Below are 20,506 nucleotides of genomic sequence, written 5' to 3'. Positions count from 1 at the left end.
TGCGTACAGAATTAGCGTATACCGTAAGGAGATCATTTCAAGAGGAATTTTCTGGTGTTTCAGTTCCTAATTGGAGTATGATTAATTGAGTGATAAACAAATTTCATGAAACAGACACCCACCTATAGTAGTCACAGAAGAACATATGCCATTCTCTGGTAAGGTCTCCCAGAAAATTAATCTGTAAATGGGAATTTCGTATGGCACGGTTTAAATAGCTACTAATATATCATAAAATAACTGCATTGCAAGGATTTAGACCATGTGATCCTACAAAAAGGTTGCAGTCTTCTGAAAGTATTTTGAATAGGGCGCATGACCCTCACCTCACTTTCTTTTCAGACGAATAATGTTTTGACCTGAGTGTATATGTTGATTCACAAAAAACCATTACTGGAGTTTCGAAAAGCGTAACACAATACACCAGGTACTCATCATGATCAGAAAATTGGAGTATGGTACGCTGTTAACGGTATGAGACTAATATGCCCTACTTTTACCAGGGAACAATTAAGAGTGAGAGACACGTGGGAAACGTTCCGTTGCCTTTTTCGGCGGCAGTTAACTAAGCGAGAACTAACTTTCACGACGTTTCAGCAGGGCTCGGCGTCAGCACACACAGCCAACTTCCCGTTACGGGAGATTCATGACATGTTTCGAGATAGAGTTATCACTGGGAACATTTGGCTGTTCCCCCGATTTAACCCCTGCGATTTTTATCTCTGTGGGACAATAAAAGAGAAAGTGTACAAATCAAATCCACGCACTTTATGTGAACTGAAAACTAACAGTCATCAAGAAATATCTGCCAGTTCTCAGAGGAAACTGCAGAGTGGAATGAGCAGTTTCCTAAGTAGGTGACGGAAATGCTTTAACAATGAAAGGAATGAGATCCAGCATCCCTTTGCTCAATACACGTGAGAAATTTGTTTATGTTATGTGTGCTGGGAATAACTGAGGCAACAAACCGAACTACAGCTAATGCGCACCTCTTGTCACCATCGCCGCGTGCACGCAGCCGCCCTTGCTAGATGGCCGCACGCTGAGGAAGTGGTTGCGTTAACGTCTTATCACCTTGTATTATGGATGACGCCTTTCTCGAGTTAATGATACTATAGCATATCTTCATATGCATCCAGTAAGGAAAAGAAAACTTGTCAACGAAAGAAATTTTTAAGCACTTTTAATGTCAGGGCAAAAATATAATTTAAGGAACTGAAGTACAACAAAATCGCAACAAATATAGAAATCTTGTTGGATACGGATCAAAACAACTAGCAATAAATAAAGCGAAACAATAATGTTTGTAAAATACTTTACCAGATTTGACCACTTTGCTCACAAAGTTCCACAACTGTTCAATTTAATGATTTTATTCCGCTATTTTCATTTCTTCTGGTTTTTTTCATATCGATGGGTATGATTATGCTTTTTAAAATAAATTGCTTTAGAGGCTACATTTTTTTGTTTGAGTGCATCTAAAGCCGCAACAGTTGGCTCTGGTGAACCGAAATTCAACACCCAAGGACTGAACAAAGACTGTCTTCACCTTCCCCGTTTGACACTTTCTGTAGCCATGTTAACTGGGTTATGGAATTGTGGTCGCATGTTGCGGTATGTTGCTCGAGAAATCGAGAAGGTGCCGACTTCTGGGGAGGACGTCATTTCAACCTTGACATTTCGCTCTTTTCTCTTTGCCATTGCAGAAAATCAGATTTTTTTCGTTCCAACAGTAGGATTTCGGTCTACGAATGAAGCATAGATGATCAAACCTCGAGCATAACATGGCAGGTTGTACGAAAATCGTTGTGTCACGCAAAACTAAATATAGTCATTGCAAGCCATGACAAATTTTGCTCGTCCACGGACGAAAAGAAAACTGCTACTGTGATCCAGTGGCAGGGAAAGTGTGTGTCCTTGAGGAATCAGTGGTGTACGTCGGTCAGGTGCAGTAAGACGACCTTGAGTGTCTGTCAATTCTGAGACAGGAGAAGCTGTCCTGACAACCAACTGGCTTCAGGCACAACGTTGGGTGTCGAACCGATTCTTTCCGGCAACTCGCTGTCGATTTCTTGGTATGATTCTATTAAATTTTCCGTTAGATTCGTAAATCAAAGTTCGATTACGAACCTTCGATCTATTCCCAATCGATTGCTTTAGAAGGGAGTCCTTTTGTACATACTTGTTGCTGTGGTCTTCAGTGAGAAGACTGGTTTGATGCAGCTCTGTGCTGTGCCAGCCTCTTCATCTCCGAGCAACTACTGCCAATTACATCAATTTCAAGCTGCTTGCTGTACTCGAACCTTGGTCTCTCTCTACAATTTGTATCCCCCCCCTCCCCCCGACTTTCCTCCCCTAGAAAATTGATGATCTCTTGATGCCTTAATATGTGTCCAATGAACCGATTCCATGTTTTGGTCTATTTGTGCCATAAATTCTTTTTTTTCATAAATTCCATTCATTACCTCATTTTTCTTTTTTGAAATGCTTTTCTTGCTATTGCTATGGTGCGTTTTGTCTCTCTAGTTCGGTCATCATCAGTTATTTTCCTGTACCTATAGCAAAATCGGTCTGCTGCTTCCAGTGTCTCATTTCCTAGTCGCCTGATTTCATTCACCTACATTCCATTCCATTTCCTTTGTTTACTTTTGTTTTCGTCTCATAACTTCTTTTCAGGCACTAACCATTGCGTTCAGTTTCTCTGACAGAACTATAATGTCATCGACAAACCTCAAAGTTTTTATCTTCTCTCCCTGTATTTTAATCCACTTTCCAAATTTCTCTTGGGTTTCCTTTACTACTTGCTCAGTGTACAGACTGAATAATATCTGTGGCAGGTACACCGTGCTCAACCACCTGCTTCCCTTTTATGTCCTTCGACTCTTATAATTTTAGTCTGGTTTCTGTATAAGTTGTGAATAATCTTTCGTAGGTTGTTTTTTATAGCGTCTACCTTCTTAATTTCAGTAACTATATTCCAGTCTATATTAGCAGAAACTTTCTCTTACTGCACTGTCCATCATAAGCTACATTTCCATGGAGTAAAAGTTGGCTCTGGTCTTAACATGACGAAAACTTTTGGCTACCGGACAAACGTACTTGAAATATTATGTCTTTCTCCACACTGATCTTTCGACTTTTATTTAGTTTTCGTAATTATGTTGGGTCCAGTTTTAACAATTACCTCAGCGTTACTAACACATGTTATTCACAGTGATGTGACAGGTGGGGGGCGACTTTCACAAACTATCCCACAAAGTCTGATGTGACAGTGTGCTGGTCAACTTACTCCTCGACCGTTATTTGATTAGCATTGTAAAGTAGATGGAATACCACAGACGATGTACAATGTCAAAATACCTCGATAAACACTATTTGTTTCATCCAAACCACAGCGTACTTAATATTAATTAATAATTAATTGACATCGCCAAGTTATCAGATACTTTGACCTCGATTTGTTATCTATTATTAGAGTGCAGTCGTTTGAGATATATATATGACTAAATTTTATTTCTTGTATGTTTCTAGCTCACTTATCCGTATCTGTGTCAATTAATATATTATAAACATGATTTGCAGGCACATATAAATGATAGTGTATGAGTGTCCCTGAATACTAATTTAGTCCACCAAATCATAATGATAATTGGCCTTCAGTATCATTGGAAATTAGTTAAGTAGTTTAGAGCTTTATTTCCGTGTTCGAAGTAGTCTCTTTAAGCATAAAAGATAATGATGATACTTTCCGATTTTTGTTGGGTTTAGTCTGAGAGCTGGTAAACAAAATTCAAGAATTGGCAACGGAATACGAGAAACGTGTTCCACACCAACTAATATTCTCTGCATTGAGCGTTAGTTTATTGGACTAGAAACCCAACATTTGAATTGGAGCAAACCGTTATCAGCATAAAAAGTGCAAAGGTTTGGATGTTGTTATTTGTAGTCTCAGTTGCTGACCACCCACAGAATTCTCACGAGCACCTAGCCATTGGCATGACTGCAGTTAAGAACCAGTATTCTGCCTTAAACTTTTGCTAGACATTTGCCACTGAGGTAAAGTGCGTACATGTTTTTTCAAACCACTTTTAATACCACTGTCTCCTGCTGAAGTCCAATAACGCAAAATTCTGTGACACATTCAGAATGGTGATGGCGTACTTTATTCTGATATCAGTTTTTTATCACTTATCGTCAGTGGCTTAGATAAAGTCACTTTATCATTAGTAACCTTTATCACCCACCATGAGCGGGAATGCCAGACTGATATAAATAAAAAGTGATACTGTGAACAGATAGTATCAACAGGAAAATCCCTTTCAAATTCACAATTATTAATCCTCAGCTCGCAAGATGCCCCCTGGCAAGACCATAATGAACGGTATTTAAAATTGCGTGCCTGCGTGGACTCAGATCTGAGACTACAAACATGCTTCCAGGTTCCGAATACGGTACTGATGGCTTCTTTTAGATATATGGGTATTTGTATGGAGTGTGACATCGAAATAAGTGTCCAAGGAATAGAAAAGCAACTGGAATCACTCAATAGAGGAAAGTCCACTGGACCTGACGGGATACCAATTCGATTCTACACAGAGTACGCGAAAGAACTTGCCCCCCTTCTAACAGCCGTGTACCACAAGTCTCTAGAGGAACGGAGGGTTCCAAATGATTGGAAAAGAGCACAGATAGTTCCAGTCTTCAAGAAGGGTCGTCGAGCAGATGCGCAAAACTATAGACCTATATCTCTTACGTCGATCTCTTGTAGAATTTTAGAACATGTTTTTTGCTCGCGTATCATGTCATTTCTGGAAACCCAGAATCTACTATGTAGGAATCAACATGGATTTCGGAAACAGCGATCGTGTGAGACCCAACTCGCCTTATTTGTTCATGAGACCCAGAAAATATTAGATACAGGCTCCCAGGTAGATGCTATTTTTCTTGACTTCCGGAAGGCGTTCGATACAGTTCCGCACTGTCGCCTGATAAACAAAGTAAGAGCCTACGGAATATCAGACCAGCTGTGTGGCTGGATTGAAGAGTTTTTAGCAAACAGAACACAGCATGTTGTTATCAATGGAGAGACGTCTACAGACGTTAAAGTAACCTCTGGCGTGCCACAGGGGAGTGTTATGGGACCATTGCTTTTCACAATATATATAAATGACTTAGTAGATAGTGTCGGAAGTTCCATGCGGCTTTTCGCGGATGATGCTGTAGTATACAGAGAAGTTGCAGCATTAGAAAATTGTAGCGAAATGCAGGAAGATCTGCAGCGGATAGGCACTTGGTGCAGGGAGTGGCAACTGACCCTTAACATAGACAAATGTAATGTATTGCGAATACATAGAAAGAAGGATCCTTTATTGTGTGATTATATGATAGCGGAACAAACACTGGTAGCAGTTACTTCTGTAAAATATCTGGGAGTATGCGTGCGGAACGATTTGAAGTGGAATGATCATATAAAATTAATTGTTGGTAAGGCGGGTACCAGGTTGAGATTCATTGGGAGAGTGCTTAGAAAATGTAGTCCATCAACAAAAGAGGTGGCTTACAGAACACTCGTTCGACTTATACTTGAGTATTGCTCATCAGTGTGGGATCCGTACCGGATCGGTCTGACGGAGGAGATAGAGAAGATCCAAAGAAGGGCGGCGCGTTTCGTCACAGGGTTACTTGGTAACCGTGATAGCGTTACGGAGATGTTTAATAAACTCAAGTGGCAGACTCTGCAAGAGAGGCGCTCTGCATCGGGGTGTAGCTTGCTCGCCAGGTTTCGAGAGGGTGCGTTTCTGGATGAGGTATCGAATATATTGCTTCCCCCTACTTATACCTCCCGAGGAGATCACGAATGTAAAATTAGAGAGATTAGAGCGCGCACGGAGGCTTTCAGACACTCGTTCTTCCCGCGAACCATACGCGACTGGAACAGGAAAGGGAGGTAATGACAGTGGCACGTTAAGTGCCCTCCGCCACACACCGTTGGGTGGCTTGCGGAGTATCAATGTAGATGTAGATGTATCTGCTGTTGCGTATCCCTGGATCACTTATTAGTGTCGACATTAAAGAAGAAACTATAAGTGGAAAAAATGAACTGTGAGTCATTCATCATGCGTAACAGTTGTGCAAGTGTTAGAGCACAGTGCTGTGATTTATCAAGGCTGAGCGCATTTAAACAAAGTGCCCCATATTCTTATAGGGGATTTTGTTGGTCCAAAATTGAAACTGCTTTTCCACTATTTCACTTGTAGTTATTAGTGGCTCATGGTGTGTTATTTCCGGCCAACAGTAGCGTAATCATCCGAAAAATTGGTTGCAAAAATAGCAAATATCAATGAAGCAGTGGAGAAAATTGTGTTTTTTCGCAGTAACCATGTTTCACCACGTAACTACCCTTAAGTCAAGAGACAACTAACATTTTCGTAAACTCCACAGTGATAGCCTAAAATATCAAGTTCAGTTTCTGGTGACATTAAACTAGAAGAAATGAGACAAAGTTAGATATATATGACGCAACTTACACATCTACCAATTTATCTAAGTGTTCCTACGGTGCTTTGCATTGTAGAAATATTGACGCACGTTTTAATAGAGCTACTGTGCGCTTCTCGCCCGGTGTTTTATGGGTACAGAGACTACTGTTTCTCCAGTTTGTTGGTTCGTACACTTCTGTAGCAACCGTACGAATTTCGTTAGTAAATTAAATTTATATTTTCAGCAAGTCATGACAAATCGTGTGCTTGCTGTTTGTTGTCTATTGTCGACAGACGCAAAGTAAACAAACATTTCTTCCAGAAAAAATCATCACATATCTCGTGTTATCGACGTTTAATTGCCAGAGCTGCCACATGGTCACGCAAAACAAAATATCGAAATGAAGGCATCCGAAAATTTCGACGCGAACGTGTGTCAGATTTTCATAAGTGAAATGCAAATTCGTGTTTCAGTATGTAACCACCAAAATTCCCATGACAGGAAAAAGTTATTAAAAGTCCACTGTGGAAGCTTTTCATGTGAAAATCGTGCGGCGTCTGGAAAATTAAATGTACTACTACAAACGGATGTTTTTCCAACGTCCTAGTTCACTAACGTAACTGAAATGCTACGAATGCAGTATTTTGTCGAGATGGATTATTTTTCTATCGCAGCTTCGTTGCGTAGACCATCCGTTGCGCGTTGACCACTGTGAGAAGAACATGTAACTGCGGAATAGTGCACGTCAACTTGTTATCAAGTTAAGGTCCATTCACACCTGTTCCAGTCGATTTCGTCAACTGCTGATAGCTGCGGATCTCATAACAACGACGTTGTCTGACTTGACATTTAATTTATCGTCTCGTGTTAGATAAGGGGGACAGCCCACAAAACTTGCCACAACAGTAAACGAAATTTTGATATATTTTTGGTTTTGTGTGTGTGTGTTTCTCTCTCTCTCTCTCTCTCTCTCTCTCTCTCTCTCTCTCTCTCTCTCTCTGTGTGTGTGTGTGTGTGTGTGTGTGTGTGTGTGTTTGTGCGTATGGGTGTGGGTGTGGGTGTGTGTGGGTGTGTGTGGGCGGGTTTGGGGACTCAACACCGACTTTATTATCTCCCAACACATTTAGTTTTGCAACAAAATAAAACGCCATATGTTCGGTATGCAGGCGCAATCGGTTTGTAATTCATATAAGGAACAAGTAAAGAAGACCGGTTTACCAGACCCGTAGTCGATAAGGTCATCGGGTACAGAGCACAATCTCAGATTAAGTGTGTTAGGAAGGAAATCGACCGATTTATTTTGAAAGGAACTATACCAGCATATGAAGTACTCGGTCAGGGAAGTCACGGTGAACGTGGAGGGCCAGATGAGGATTTGTAGCCGGTCCTTCAGGACGCGCGGCCAATGTTTTAGCCGCTGCACCATGACACTCTGCGAATGGATTGCAGCGCAGCGACTGTGTATATGGGAATGTTATTAAGTGCAGTAAACGCATCTCTTTCTACATACGACAAACTATAATCCCCAAAATTAGATACATCTCAATGCGCAAAAAGCACATCGAACAAATGTCTCACTCATTTAGAACGTGAATCATCGTTTAATTATCTTTCTTTGTCCTACGGAATGCTTGTATCATGGTTTTCATGACTTGAAGAAGCTATTTAAACAATCCAGAACATTACATACCACCAACAGAGAGGAAAACACATTTCGAGAACCACAGAGAGACCAGGTAAAAGAGGATGTAAGACTTTAAGACGAATATTTTAAGAAATAAAAAAACATCCATCAAAAAAATTTGATTTTATCGTTTTTGTGGCAACGTCTGGCTGCCGCATAAATCTCTAAAAGGGCATATATAGGGGAGAGAGTTGTACCTAGAGGATAGTGTACTTAGGAACACACGATGCTTTTTGCTTCAGTCTAGCGATTGACTTCAGAATCACGTCAGTGAATGCGCGCTAGAGACCGCCACGAGCAGTTTCTTTCATTCCCTACAGTTTTTGTTGTTATTGACCATAAGGTTGTTTTTCGCGTAGCATTTGTAAATATTTCGCATTGTACACAGTTACATGCTGTATAATATCGGACGCGATCGAACGACGGTATCGACCGTCTAGGCATGGTTGAACTACAGGAAACACGAGCTGTGTGCCTCCTTCCTGGTGGAATGACTGGAACGGATCGGCTGTCGGACCCTCCGTTTAACAGGTGCTGCTCACGCATGGTTGTTTACAACTTTGGGCGTGTTTAGTGACATCTCTGAATAGTGTCTGTGATACAATAACCACAGTCAAAGTCTACCTTCAGGATGGGGTGATGCAAAATATTTTTGATGTGTATATATTACATGTGGACAGTTAGGTTGTCGTTCGTTGGTCGAGCGCCATCTTGTATCTTGCAACAACGTGGAACATGAGTTACTTGCAAATGAACTGAGATTCTTTAATGTTCTTTTACCTGTCTAAAAAATGGAAATATGTGATGGTTTTCATTAGCTTCTGTCTGAAAAGGCATATAACTTGTAACTGGTGATGACAATATTTCTTTTCACTTGCTGATTATTGGTGTGTAGCAGAGTAATCATGTAACAGACAAACTAATAAATACAGTACTGACAATATTTTCTCGACTGAAACGCTGTTAAATTTCAATACGATATTTGTTGCAATATATATGATAATGTTGCACCTCAGAGAATGTTCTTACACTTGGAAAAAATCTTAATTTTCGCATTAGTTTTCAGAAAAGACTGCAGCGCATAAAATGTGAATTTTGTCTTTTAAAGACAGAATAAGAAAATACATTAAACTTCTATTACAGAGCTCGCTAGTGACGGCATTATGAAAACTGTTTCTAAGTACGACTCTCTCCCCTATATAGGGTATTAACGAAGATATGCAATATTTCAGTATGATATTCTATAAGTAAAACGAGAGAAAAAAGTTCATATAAACATAGGTCCGCAAATGTTTACTTACGGAGTTATGACTAATAAAACATTTTGCCACTCGGGATTAGCCGAGCGGTCCATGGCGCTGCAGTCATGGACTGTGCGACTGGTCCCGGCGGAGGTTCAAGTCCTCCCTCGGGCATGGGTGTGTGTGTTTGTCCGTAGGGACTGATGACCTTAGCAATTAAGTCCCGTAAGATATCACACAATAAAACATCTTGCCTGAAATTTAGCAACTTCCCTAATATGAAGACATCGAAAAACTGTATTAGGTTAAAGTAAAGCACGATTTGCATTTATTTTATTGTTATTGGCCTAATAAAACTTGGCCCGCATCTCGTGGTCGTGCGGTAGCGTTCTCGCTTCCCACGCCCGGGTTCCCGGGTTCGATTCCCGGGGGGGTCAGGGATTTTCTCTGCCTCGTGATGGCTGGGTGTTGTGTGATGTCCTTAGGTTAGTTAGGTTTAAGTAGTTCTAAGTTCTAGGGGACTGATGACCATAGATGTTAAGTCCCATAGCGCTCAGAGCCATTTGAACCAGCCTAACAAAACTTGTCCCAGACGTGCATCTGAAGTAAGTTTCCAGAACATCCATAGAAACAAATTTGTTTACTTTCTATTAAGAATGTAGAAACACTTATGTCATTGGTGGCAACCGTTAATGAGTTGTTTCAGTTGTTTCCTAATCTTGAAACCAGTTAGTCTTCTGTATTGTCGAGTTAAAAAACATTTTTTTTTTGTTTAACATGAATTCACGTGTGATGGTATTAATAAAAGCAGATTATCTGACAATTACATACAGTTTCAGTTAACGTTATTACCATCATTTCTCCTAAATTAAATTCTGTACCACTTCTGTTGAAAACGCTGTGCAGGTGTCTGGAATTTAAAAACAAATTGGGCCAAGTAGTTAATAAATTAAAAATTTTACGAAATTACTTCTTTGCGTCTCTGGATGTTCTGGAAAACTGCTGCAGCTACACGTCTGGGACATGTTTTATTAAGATTCACCAGACCAATAACAACAAAATAAATGGAAATTGTCCTTCACTTTAACCTCGTACAGTTTTGCGATAGCTTCATATTAGCGAAGTTGCTAAATTTCAGGCAAAATCTTTTATTAGCCCTAACTCCGCAACTGAACATTTGTGGACCTATGTTTATATGATTTTTATCTTTAGTTCTGCTTGTAGAATAAGATATTAAAATATTTGCGTAACTTCGTGAATCACCCTGTATAGAGCCGGGGCTTCAATAATTACTGTGATGTTATATATCGGTATAGGTTGATCCTGTGTTTGATGCTCGTTTTCTTCAGATGAGGAAACACGACTCTTTAGAAGTTACGTCGTCACTATACTGGACGTTATTCAGTTTGGACAGTACAAGTAGCGTTCCAGCCACTTCCTGGCATAGCAAGCTGGCTGCTCACTCAGTTGACCACACTGCCAGCTCATATACGCGTTACTTGACCAGCTCGATTTTGCCACGAGTTGTTGTGTCGTCAGTAACAGTGATGCCACCTTACAGGAATTCCTACGCCACATTAAAATTTCTTATCTGAACTGGACAGAGGCTCTCTTAACCGGCGAGTGAGTCACACTTTCCGAGTAGTGTGCTCCTTCTGGCTATGTCCGATACTACCGCAGCCGGAGACTAAGCAGCACGGAAACAAGCGGTAGCAGAGTGAGCAGACAGTCGTTTGACCGGAACTGCGCTGTCCAGCGGGTGATGAGGTACTCATTGGTGAGCGCGTCACCAGTGTATCCCGTACTGTCGTAGCGGGTGAAGACGAAACGAAGGAGTAACAACTGCGAGGTGACTGCGTTTTTAAATGAAGTGTGTGCCTGATTTGCGGCGCAGAAACAGTGGGGGCCCTCCACGATAGTTAGTGACGTACTTACGACTGCTGAGTGAGACGCGATTCGCAATTTACTTTGATTTATTCCGATAACATAATTCACAAAATTAACGACAAACAAGAGCAACATTAACGTAATAAGGGCTTGCTCTGGTCATACATAAAGCACACCAGTGGCAAGACGCAATCAATACCTTCACTGCGCGATAACAACGGTGAAGTCACTGGTGACAGTGCCACTAAAGAAGAATTATTAAACACGATTTTCCGAAACTCCTTCACCAAAGAAGACGAAGTAAATATTCCTGAATTCCAATCAGAAACAACTGCCAAGATAAGGAACATAGAAGTAGATATCCTCGGTGTAGCAAAGCAGCTTAATCACTTAATAAAGGCAAGACCTCCGGCCCAGACTGTATACTAGTTAGATTCCTTTCAGAGTATGCTAATGCAGTAGCTCCATATTTAGCAATTATATGCAACCGCTCGCTCATAGAAAGACCCGAACCTAAAGACTGGAAAATTGCTCAAGTCACACCAATATCCGAAAAGGGAAACAGGACTAATCCGCTGAATTACAGGTCCATATCACTGACGTCGATTTGCAGTAGGGTATTGGAACATGTACTGTGTTCGAACGTTATAAATTACCTCTTTTTTCGTTGGGTCATCAGTCTACTGACTGGTTTGATGCGGCCCGCCACGAATTCCTTTCCTGTGCTAACCTCTTCATCTCAGAGTAGCACTTGCAACCTACGTCCTCAATTATTTGCTTGACATATTCCAGTCTCTGTCTTCCTCTACAGTTTTTGCCCTCTACAGCTCCCTCTAGTACCATGGAAGTCATTCCCTCATGTCTTAGCAGATGTCCTATCATCCTGTCCCTTCTCCTTATCATTGTTTTCCACATATTCCTTTCCTCTCCGATTCTGCGTAGAACCTCCTCATTCCTTACCTTATCAGTCCACCTAATTTTCAACATTCGTCTATAGCACCACATCTCAAATGCTTCGATTCTCTTCTGTTCCGGTTTTCCCACAGTCCATGTTTCACTACCATACAATGCTGTACTCCAGACGTACATCCTCAGAAATTTCTTCCTCAAATTAAGGCAGGTATTTGATATTAGTAGACTTCTCTTGGCCAGAAATGCCTTTTTTGCCATAGCTAGTCTAAGAAAACGATTTATTGACACACATTCCGCACCGATTCAGGTAGTATCGTTCTTTCGAAACACAACTAGCTCTTAACACTCATGAAGTAATGACCGCTATCGACACGGGATGTCAAATTGATTGCATATTTATAGATTTCCAGAAGGCTCTCGACACCGTTTCTCACGAGCGCCTTTTTAACCAAACTACATGCCTATGGAATATCGCCTCAGTTGTGCGACTGGATTCGTGATTTCCTGTCAAAAAGATCGTAGTAATAGACGGAAAGCCATGGAGTAAAACAGAAGTAATATCCGTCGTTATAGGCACTCTATTGTTCCTGGTCTGTATTAACGACATAGGAGACAATCTGAGTAGCCCTCTTAGATTGTTTTCAGATGATGCTCTCATTTACCGTCTTGTAAAGTCATCAGTTGACCAAATGATTTAGATAAGATATCTGTATGGTGCTAAAAGTGACAATAGATCCTGAATATAGAAAAGTCTGAAGTTATTAACATGAATACTAAAATAGATCTGCTAAATTTCGATTACGCAATAAGTCTCATAAATCTGAAGGCTATCGATTCAACTAAATACTTGGGGGTTACAATTGCAAATAACGTAAATTGGAACGATCACATAGATAATGTTGTGGGTACAGCAAACCAAAGACTGCGATTCACTGGCAGAACACTCAGAAGGTGCAACAGGTCTGTTAAAGAGACTGCTTACACCACGCTTGTCCGCCCTTTTCTGGAGCTTTACTGTGCCGTGTGGGACCAGCATCAGGTGTGACTCACGGATGACATCGAAAAAGTTCAAAGAAGTGAAACTCGTTTTGTATTGTCGCGAAATATGGGAGATAGTGCCGCAGACATGTTACGTGAATTGGAGTGGCAATCATTTAAACAAAGGCATTTTTCGTTGCGCCGGTATCTTCTCATGAAATTTCAATCACAAGTTTTCTCTTCCGATTTCAAAAACATTTTGTTGGCACCCACCTACACAGGGAGAAATGACCGTCACGATTAAATAAGAGAAATCAGGGCTCGCACAGAAAATTTTAAGTGCTCTTTTATCCCGCGCGCCGTGCAAGAGTGGAACCGAAGAGAGACAGCTTAAAGGTGGTTCCTTGAACCCTCTGCTAGGCACTTTATAGTGAATAGCAGAGGAATCACGTAGATGTAGATGTATTTCTGAAATACGGATCGTGGGAAAGCTACTAATAATCGTGTATGTCAGATGCTGTAATCGTCAAGTGCCCAGTGCTTGTCGTGATGCTACTTGAAGACACATAGCACTACAGGGGGTGGGGGGAGGGGGTGGGGGAGAGGAGTACATCAGACCTGTGGCTGGGGTTGAGAGCAGACTGGTCAATGCTGCGAAATACGAGTCTTCAAGGTTTTCCTACACCTTGTCTCGTGGTTGCGCCTCCACCTCACCATAACGTTCTTGATAGAAGCTGAAGTCACTCGAAAATCAGTCACTGGTGGCACGAACGACTTCATTATCGGCCAAATAGAAATCTCTAAGTCTCTTGATATATCAGCTCGGACTGCGGGACACCAGCGGAAGCACAATGTAACGATGTAGTTGAAGATAATGTTGGCGATGCATTCGAAGATGAAATGACTTTTGCTCGAATGTGTACTACAGGGAAACCTCACAGTCCCGCATTTTGCGTTTCTTATTGAATTCAGAGTGACTGTGCTCTTGATCTTCCAAGTGCTGAAAGAAGAAACACTGCATAGAACACGCTAGTCCGCTACCCCGGTTGGTTCAAATGGCTCTGAGCACTATGCGACTTAACTTCTGAGGTCATCAGTCGCCTAGAACTTAGAACTAATTAAACCTAACTAACCTAAGGACATCACACATATCCATGCCCGAGGCAGGATTCGAACCTGCGACCGTAGCGGCCGCTCGGCTCCAGACTGTAGCGCTAGAACCGCACGGCCACTCCGGCCGGCCCGCTACCCCGGGCTCTAGTTTATTTGGTTAACGAATAATGCGCATGCTACAGTCTTACACAGCAAAAAGTCGCCTCACTCTCTCTTCGTCACCAGTGAGGTGGTCTTTTTTGGTACAGCCTAACTTCTCTGTGGAAGCTGTAGTTTATTTACGTGAGCCAGTCACCGTGATTCTTATGTCATGTAAGCATTTGAGATATTTTTTTTCCAGAATTAGCACGTCAAAGCAGTGTCTCATGTTTCGAAAGACCCAAAGCTGCGGGTCCCTATTCCATTTTCGAGATGTTTATATCCAGCGTCCGGTGCTCTATGGAGAAAACACTGCTCTCTGGTTTTGTGCACAAGTGTGCTTTCTCTAAAAACATTTCTCTCTTCTTAAGTTTTTAAATGTTGGCTGCGGCGGCTCGCGTCGCAGAAGGTCCTATCCGTGTCTCCACACAGCTTTTGGCTTCCCAGGGTGGCGTCGCAAAGAACTGTTTGACTGTGTGCTATTGACCCTCGGCTCTCCATCGGGAGGCCTTCTGGGAAATAACTGTATGGTTGGCGGCCGTCCCTACACTGTCCAGACTTCTGTAAGGCAGGGAAATCCCAATCAGGAGTAAATGACGAATAAGTTACATTGGTCAGTTACCAATAATCACTAGTAGCGCTCTTTTTCACAGTCCTCAGCATCATTTAAATATTCTGATCAAATGAGTATTTCATAATGAATCTCCGTACGCTACATGACTGTTTCCAGGAAACCATCCTGCAACACAAGAGTGAACAGAATGGTTCAAATGGCTCTGAGCACTATGGGACTTAACTTCTGAGGTCATCAGTCCCCTAGAACTTAGAACTACTTAAACCTAACTAACCTAAGGACATCGCACACATCCATGCCAGAGGCAGGATTCGAACCTGCGACCGTAGCGGTCGCGCGGTTCCAGACTGTAGCGCCTAGAACCGCTCGGCCACCCCGGCCGGCCAAGAGTGAACAGACTTAAACACTTTGTGATTTGGGGCACTTAAATGGCACAAGCATTTTTTCTCAAAGAAGTCTATTACATATGTAATTACGATGCACAGTATGTTTGGACAGATGTAGAATGGCTCTGAGCACTATGGGACTTAACTACTGAGGTCATCAGTCCCCTAGAACTTATAACTACTTAAACCTAACTAACCTAAGGACATCACACACATCCATGCCCGAGGCAGGATTCGAACCTGCGACCGTAGCGGTCGCGCGGTTCCAAACTGACGCGCTTAGAGCCGCACGGCCACACCGGCCGGCGGACAGATGTAGACTAGTTGGTTCTGTGCAGGTGCAGAGTGACAGGTGAAATAACACTTCGAATTGATTTTGTTACATTCTCAGCCTGCGAGATGCATTACAGAAAAAAGTATTCATCAACATTTCACTGATACAGGGTGCTTAGAGTGCGATGGTATGAACGTCCCAAACATATGCTGCTGCAGTCTGTCTGTCTTTCTGTGACCTGCATAAACTCGACGCTGACGCCACTACGGGTGGGTATATAGTTGAGAGATATGGCTCTATGTGAATATTGCTCATTAAACGGTTTCCTAATAACTTCCGCTGCCCACATTATTTTGCAAGGGTTATCGGGACTTTGAACTAAGATAGAGAAATTCATACCAATTTCGCGGAAGCTGAAGGGGTGTAGCAGCAAAATAATACTCGAAACAGTGGAAAACTTCATCAGTCACCAAATCTACTAATGGACGGCGGCGCTCGAAAATCCGGCCCCCAGTACAGACACCTCGCGAGTTACACACGAGTTGTTGCCGGCCACGACCAAATACAACAACAAATAGATAAACGTGTAATAATTAGATAATAAATAAATAACAAATAAGGTAATGCAAAGGTGTGGATTTACTGCGGCAGGCCGGAGTGGCCGAGCGGTTAAAGGCGCTACAGTCTGGAACCGCACGACCGCTACGGTCGCAGGTTCGAATCCTGCCTCGGGCATGGATGTGTGTGATGTCCTTAGGTTGGTTAGGTTTAAGTAGTTCTAAGTTCTAGGGGACTTATGACCACAGCAGTTGAGTCCCATAGTGCTCAGAGCCAGCCGGATTTACTGTATTTGGCAATTGGCGGGCGAAAATAAGCAGTCCAGCAGTCGGGGCAGGTTTCATGCGCCAGCCTGTGCCACCGCATAACATCAGTTACCTACTAACTACAGTGTACATATGTAATTGTATAGCTAGTATGAGAGTTAAACATATTCTTTTGCTGTCAGACGGCTAACGTTCTGATGAATTCGAATATTTCCCATATTCACATTTTGTAGATTCTACAGTGATCCATGTTGCTAAATAGAATTTTAGCCTTCAGCGATATTTGTTAATTTGTTAATAATGTAGAGTTTGTTTGACATATTCGAATGAGCTGTCTTTATTTGGGTTCATTAAATTTGCAATATGTTGTTGATTCCAGGATTCTCAGAATTAGCCATCAACATACATGTCTCCTCAGTTATTATGGAATATAGCGAATAAATCAGATAACCAGCGTATAAACAAACAGAGTCATGAAGCACGCAAATGGAAGCTACAGGTATACTGTAGCCTACATACGTATGCCTGTGTGTCGTAAACAATTTCTATTGGTTATGAGTATCTTAAGTTAGGCGCACGTGATGTGCCCTTGTGCACTACTAGTTCCATGGATACGCTCGCTGTATTCGATTTTTGACAAATTGGACAGTCTTATGGATGTGTGGATATGGTGTTATGTAACTCTGAAACCGACGTACAAAGAGCAAAATTAAAGACATCAGATTGAAATATGCCACACATATTTTATAAAATGGTTTTAATAGTTTCTTACATTTACTGGTAGCACAAGGAACAAACAGAGTCATCTGAAGGTACAAAATTGTTAAGGCTTTCTTGGCCACTCGTTGGCAAACTACCTGTTTGTTTCTGTCTCGGGTTCTTCGGCCAACGTTTGTCTGATGATTTTTCCGACTTTTTGCCAGTACGAGTGGCTGGCTTTATTAAAGCTTCACCCTCCACTGCAGACCACCACCAGCAATGGGGGATGAAGCTTTGACAGTGCCAGCCACTCCTGCTGGTGAAACGTTAGAAAAATTAGGAGACAAACGTCGGTCGAAGAACCCGAGACAGAAGCCAACAGGTAGTTTGTGGAGGTAGAATGCTAGTTTCAGACGCATCTAAAGTTTCAGTTGCAAGGAGAGTAGCAGCGACGGAGAAATAGTTCTTAGATTTCATGACTTAAGATGACATGTACACTTACAAGAAGGCAATATCCACTCCAAGTTCTGGCTTTATTGAGACTGATGCTGAATTCACACGTGTGTGCGCGCTGCGATTTGTGAAGATGATAATTTGTGGTGGAGGGGTGGGGGTAGGGGGCTCCTTGGCTACGCCCCCGTCTTGCTGCGGCTTATAAACTAGAACACGACAACGTGGCCTAACACAGATTTACGGGACAACACGTTTATTTTTATGCGAACGAGGTGATGCGAGTACTCACAGACAAAGGTCAGCTGCGTCGAGCACACTCAATACTTGGCGACGGCCGTACTGCTACGCTGGGTGTGTGTGTGCGCGCTTGCGCGCTGCGGATAGCGATCTCGGACGGCTGCGAGCGCTGATACGGACCTCTTGTATTATCTAATAGCCGTGAAGGCCGTCGCCAAAGACGAGCCACCTCCGGCTACCTGCGCGGCTGGTTCACGACGCGATAATGAAAAGCAGCAGGCTGGCGCATGGCAGAAGAGTCTGGCCGCAGTATCAGCAGCGGCGAGACCGTGACGTGAGGTGCTAAGCGGCGGCCGCCTTACGTGACTTGTGCCCGTCAAAACAATTAGGCCAGCAGGCAGCATCCCGCCAAACAGTCTACAGAGCACGCTGGGTCGAGGATTTCATTTTTAAGCCAGTAGTCTTTCGCCTCGGGTGTTGGCGGCTATACTGAGCTAATCTTTTCATTTCTGTGTGGCTATTACCCCCACCATCTTCTATAATTGCCCCATTACTGTTCCATAAGGCACTATGTTGACAATTCCCTTATGCCGTAGCAAATAACTCTTCTTCTGTCAAGGTTCCACATCTACATACATTCGCCGCAAGTCACGGTACGGTGCGTGGCGGAGGGTAACCTGTACGAGAACTATCTGTTTGCTTTTCCGCTCCACTCGGAGATAGAGCAAGGAAAAACGGCTATCTATGTGCCTCCACTGTCTACCAGGTGTACCGGTATGAAATGAGCGTTAAGATACAATTATGTCGATAGGGAACATTTGTTGTGAACGAGCGTTAATTTTTTTTTTTTTTTGTTTGGTTTGTATGAGATCTGTCAAAGATTTTAGTATACATCAAGTCATGGAACAAACAACATCATATGTTTTCATCGTGTTAACAATGTCGAATTTTGTCCCAGAAAGTGATGATTTGCAGAAAGCATTAATTTTTTATTTTCATTTGAAAAAAAGTGATGCAGAGTTGCATCGAATGCTTGTCGTGGCATATGGTGATGATGCTCTATCAGAAGAAAGATGCAAAAGACGGTTTCAACGGTTCAGAAATAATGATTTTGGTGTAAGAAATGAAGAACGTGGGAGACCACCAAAAAAGTTCGAAGACGCCGAATTGCAAGCAATATAGGATGAAGATGATACTTTGAGTCAGAAGCAAATGGCAGCAATGCTAAATGTTGCACAGCAAACAATTTCTGACCGTTTGAAAGCTGTGTGAAAGATCCCAAAGTGTGGAAAATGGGTGCCACATAAACTGAATAAAAGACAGATGGAAAACCGAAAAACCATTTGCCAAATTTTGCTTCAAAGACATGAAAGAAAATAAATTTTGCATCTAATTGTTACTGGTGATGAAAAATTGATTTATTTTAAGAATCTTAAACGGAAAAAATCATGGGTTAATCCGGGACAACCATCAACATCGACTGCAAAACCAGATCGATTCGGCAAGAACACAATGCTCTGTGTTTGGTAGGATCAGAAAGGTGTGGCGTATCATGAGCTTCTAAAAACGGTGAAACTGTGAATACTAATCGCGACAGACAACAAATGATCAATTTGGACTATGCATTCATCGAAAAAAGACCAGAATGGGCTAGAAGACATGGCAAAGTAATTTTTTTACACGACAATGCACCTGCACACAAAGCAAAAGTGGTTCAGGATACAATCAAAACACTTGGCTGGGAGCTGCTACCCCACCCGCCGTGTTCACCAGACTTGGCCCCTTCCGACTACCATTTGTTTTCATCAATGGGACACGCATTGGCTGAGGAACACTTCGATTCCTACGAAGAAGTCGAAAATTGGGCGTCTGATTGGTTTGCTTCAAAAGACGAACACTTCTATTGGTGTGGTGTCCACAAATTGCCATAAAGGTGGTCAAAACGTATAGAAAGCAATGTTCAGTGCTTTGAATAAAATGTTTTTACTTTTCAATTCAAAATTAGGTTTCATTTTCACAAAAAAAAACGCTCATTTCATACCGGTACACCTGGTATATGCCTCCGTATGAGCCGTAATTTCTCGTATCTTATCCTCGTGGTCCTTACGCGCTATGTATGTTGACGGCAGTAGGATCGTTCTGCAGTCAGCTTCAAATGTCTGTTCTCTAAATTTTCTCAGTAGTGTTCTTCGAAATGTATGTCTTCTTCCGTCAACAATTCCCAATTGAGGTCCCTAAGAATACCAGTAACACTTGCATGCTGATCGGACCTACCGCTAGCAAATATAGCTGCTCGCCTCCGAATTGCTTCGATGCCTTCCTTCAATCTGACCTGGTGTGGATCACTAACACTCTAGCAGTACTGAAGAATAGGTCGCACAAGCGTCCTACGAGCGGTATCGTTCAAAGATGAACAACACTTTCCTAAAATACTCCCAGTAAACTGAAGTCGACCATTTGCCTTCCCTGCCACACTCCTCACATGTCCGTTCCATTTCATATCGCCCAGATATTTAAAAAAACGTTACTGAGTCAAGCAGGGCACTACTACTGCTGTATCCAAACATTACGGGTTTGTTCTTACTACCCATCCGTATTAACTTACAAATGGGTCAAATGGCTCTGA

The sequence above is a fragment of the Schistocerca piceifrons genome, chromosome 5 (assembly GCF_021461385.2).
Source record: "Schistocerca piceifrons isolate TAMUIC-IGC-003096 chromosome 5, iqSchPice1.1, whole genome shotgun sequence".
NCBI lineage: Eukaryota > Metazoa > Arthropoda > Insecta > Orthoptera > Acrididae > Schistocerca > Schistocerca piceifrons.
This window is presented reverse-complemented; position numbering follows the sequence as displayed.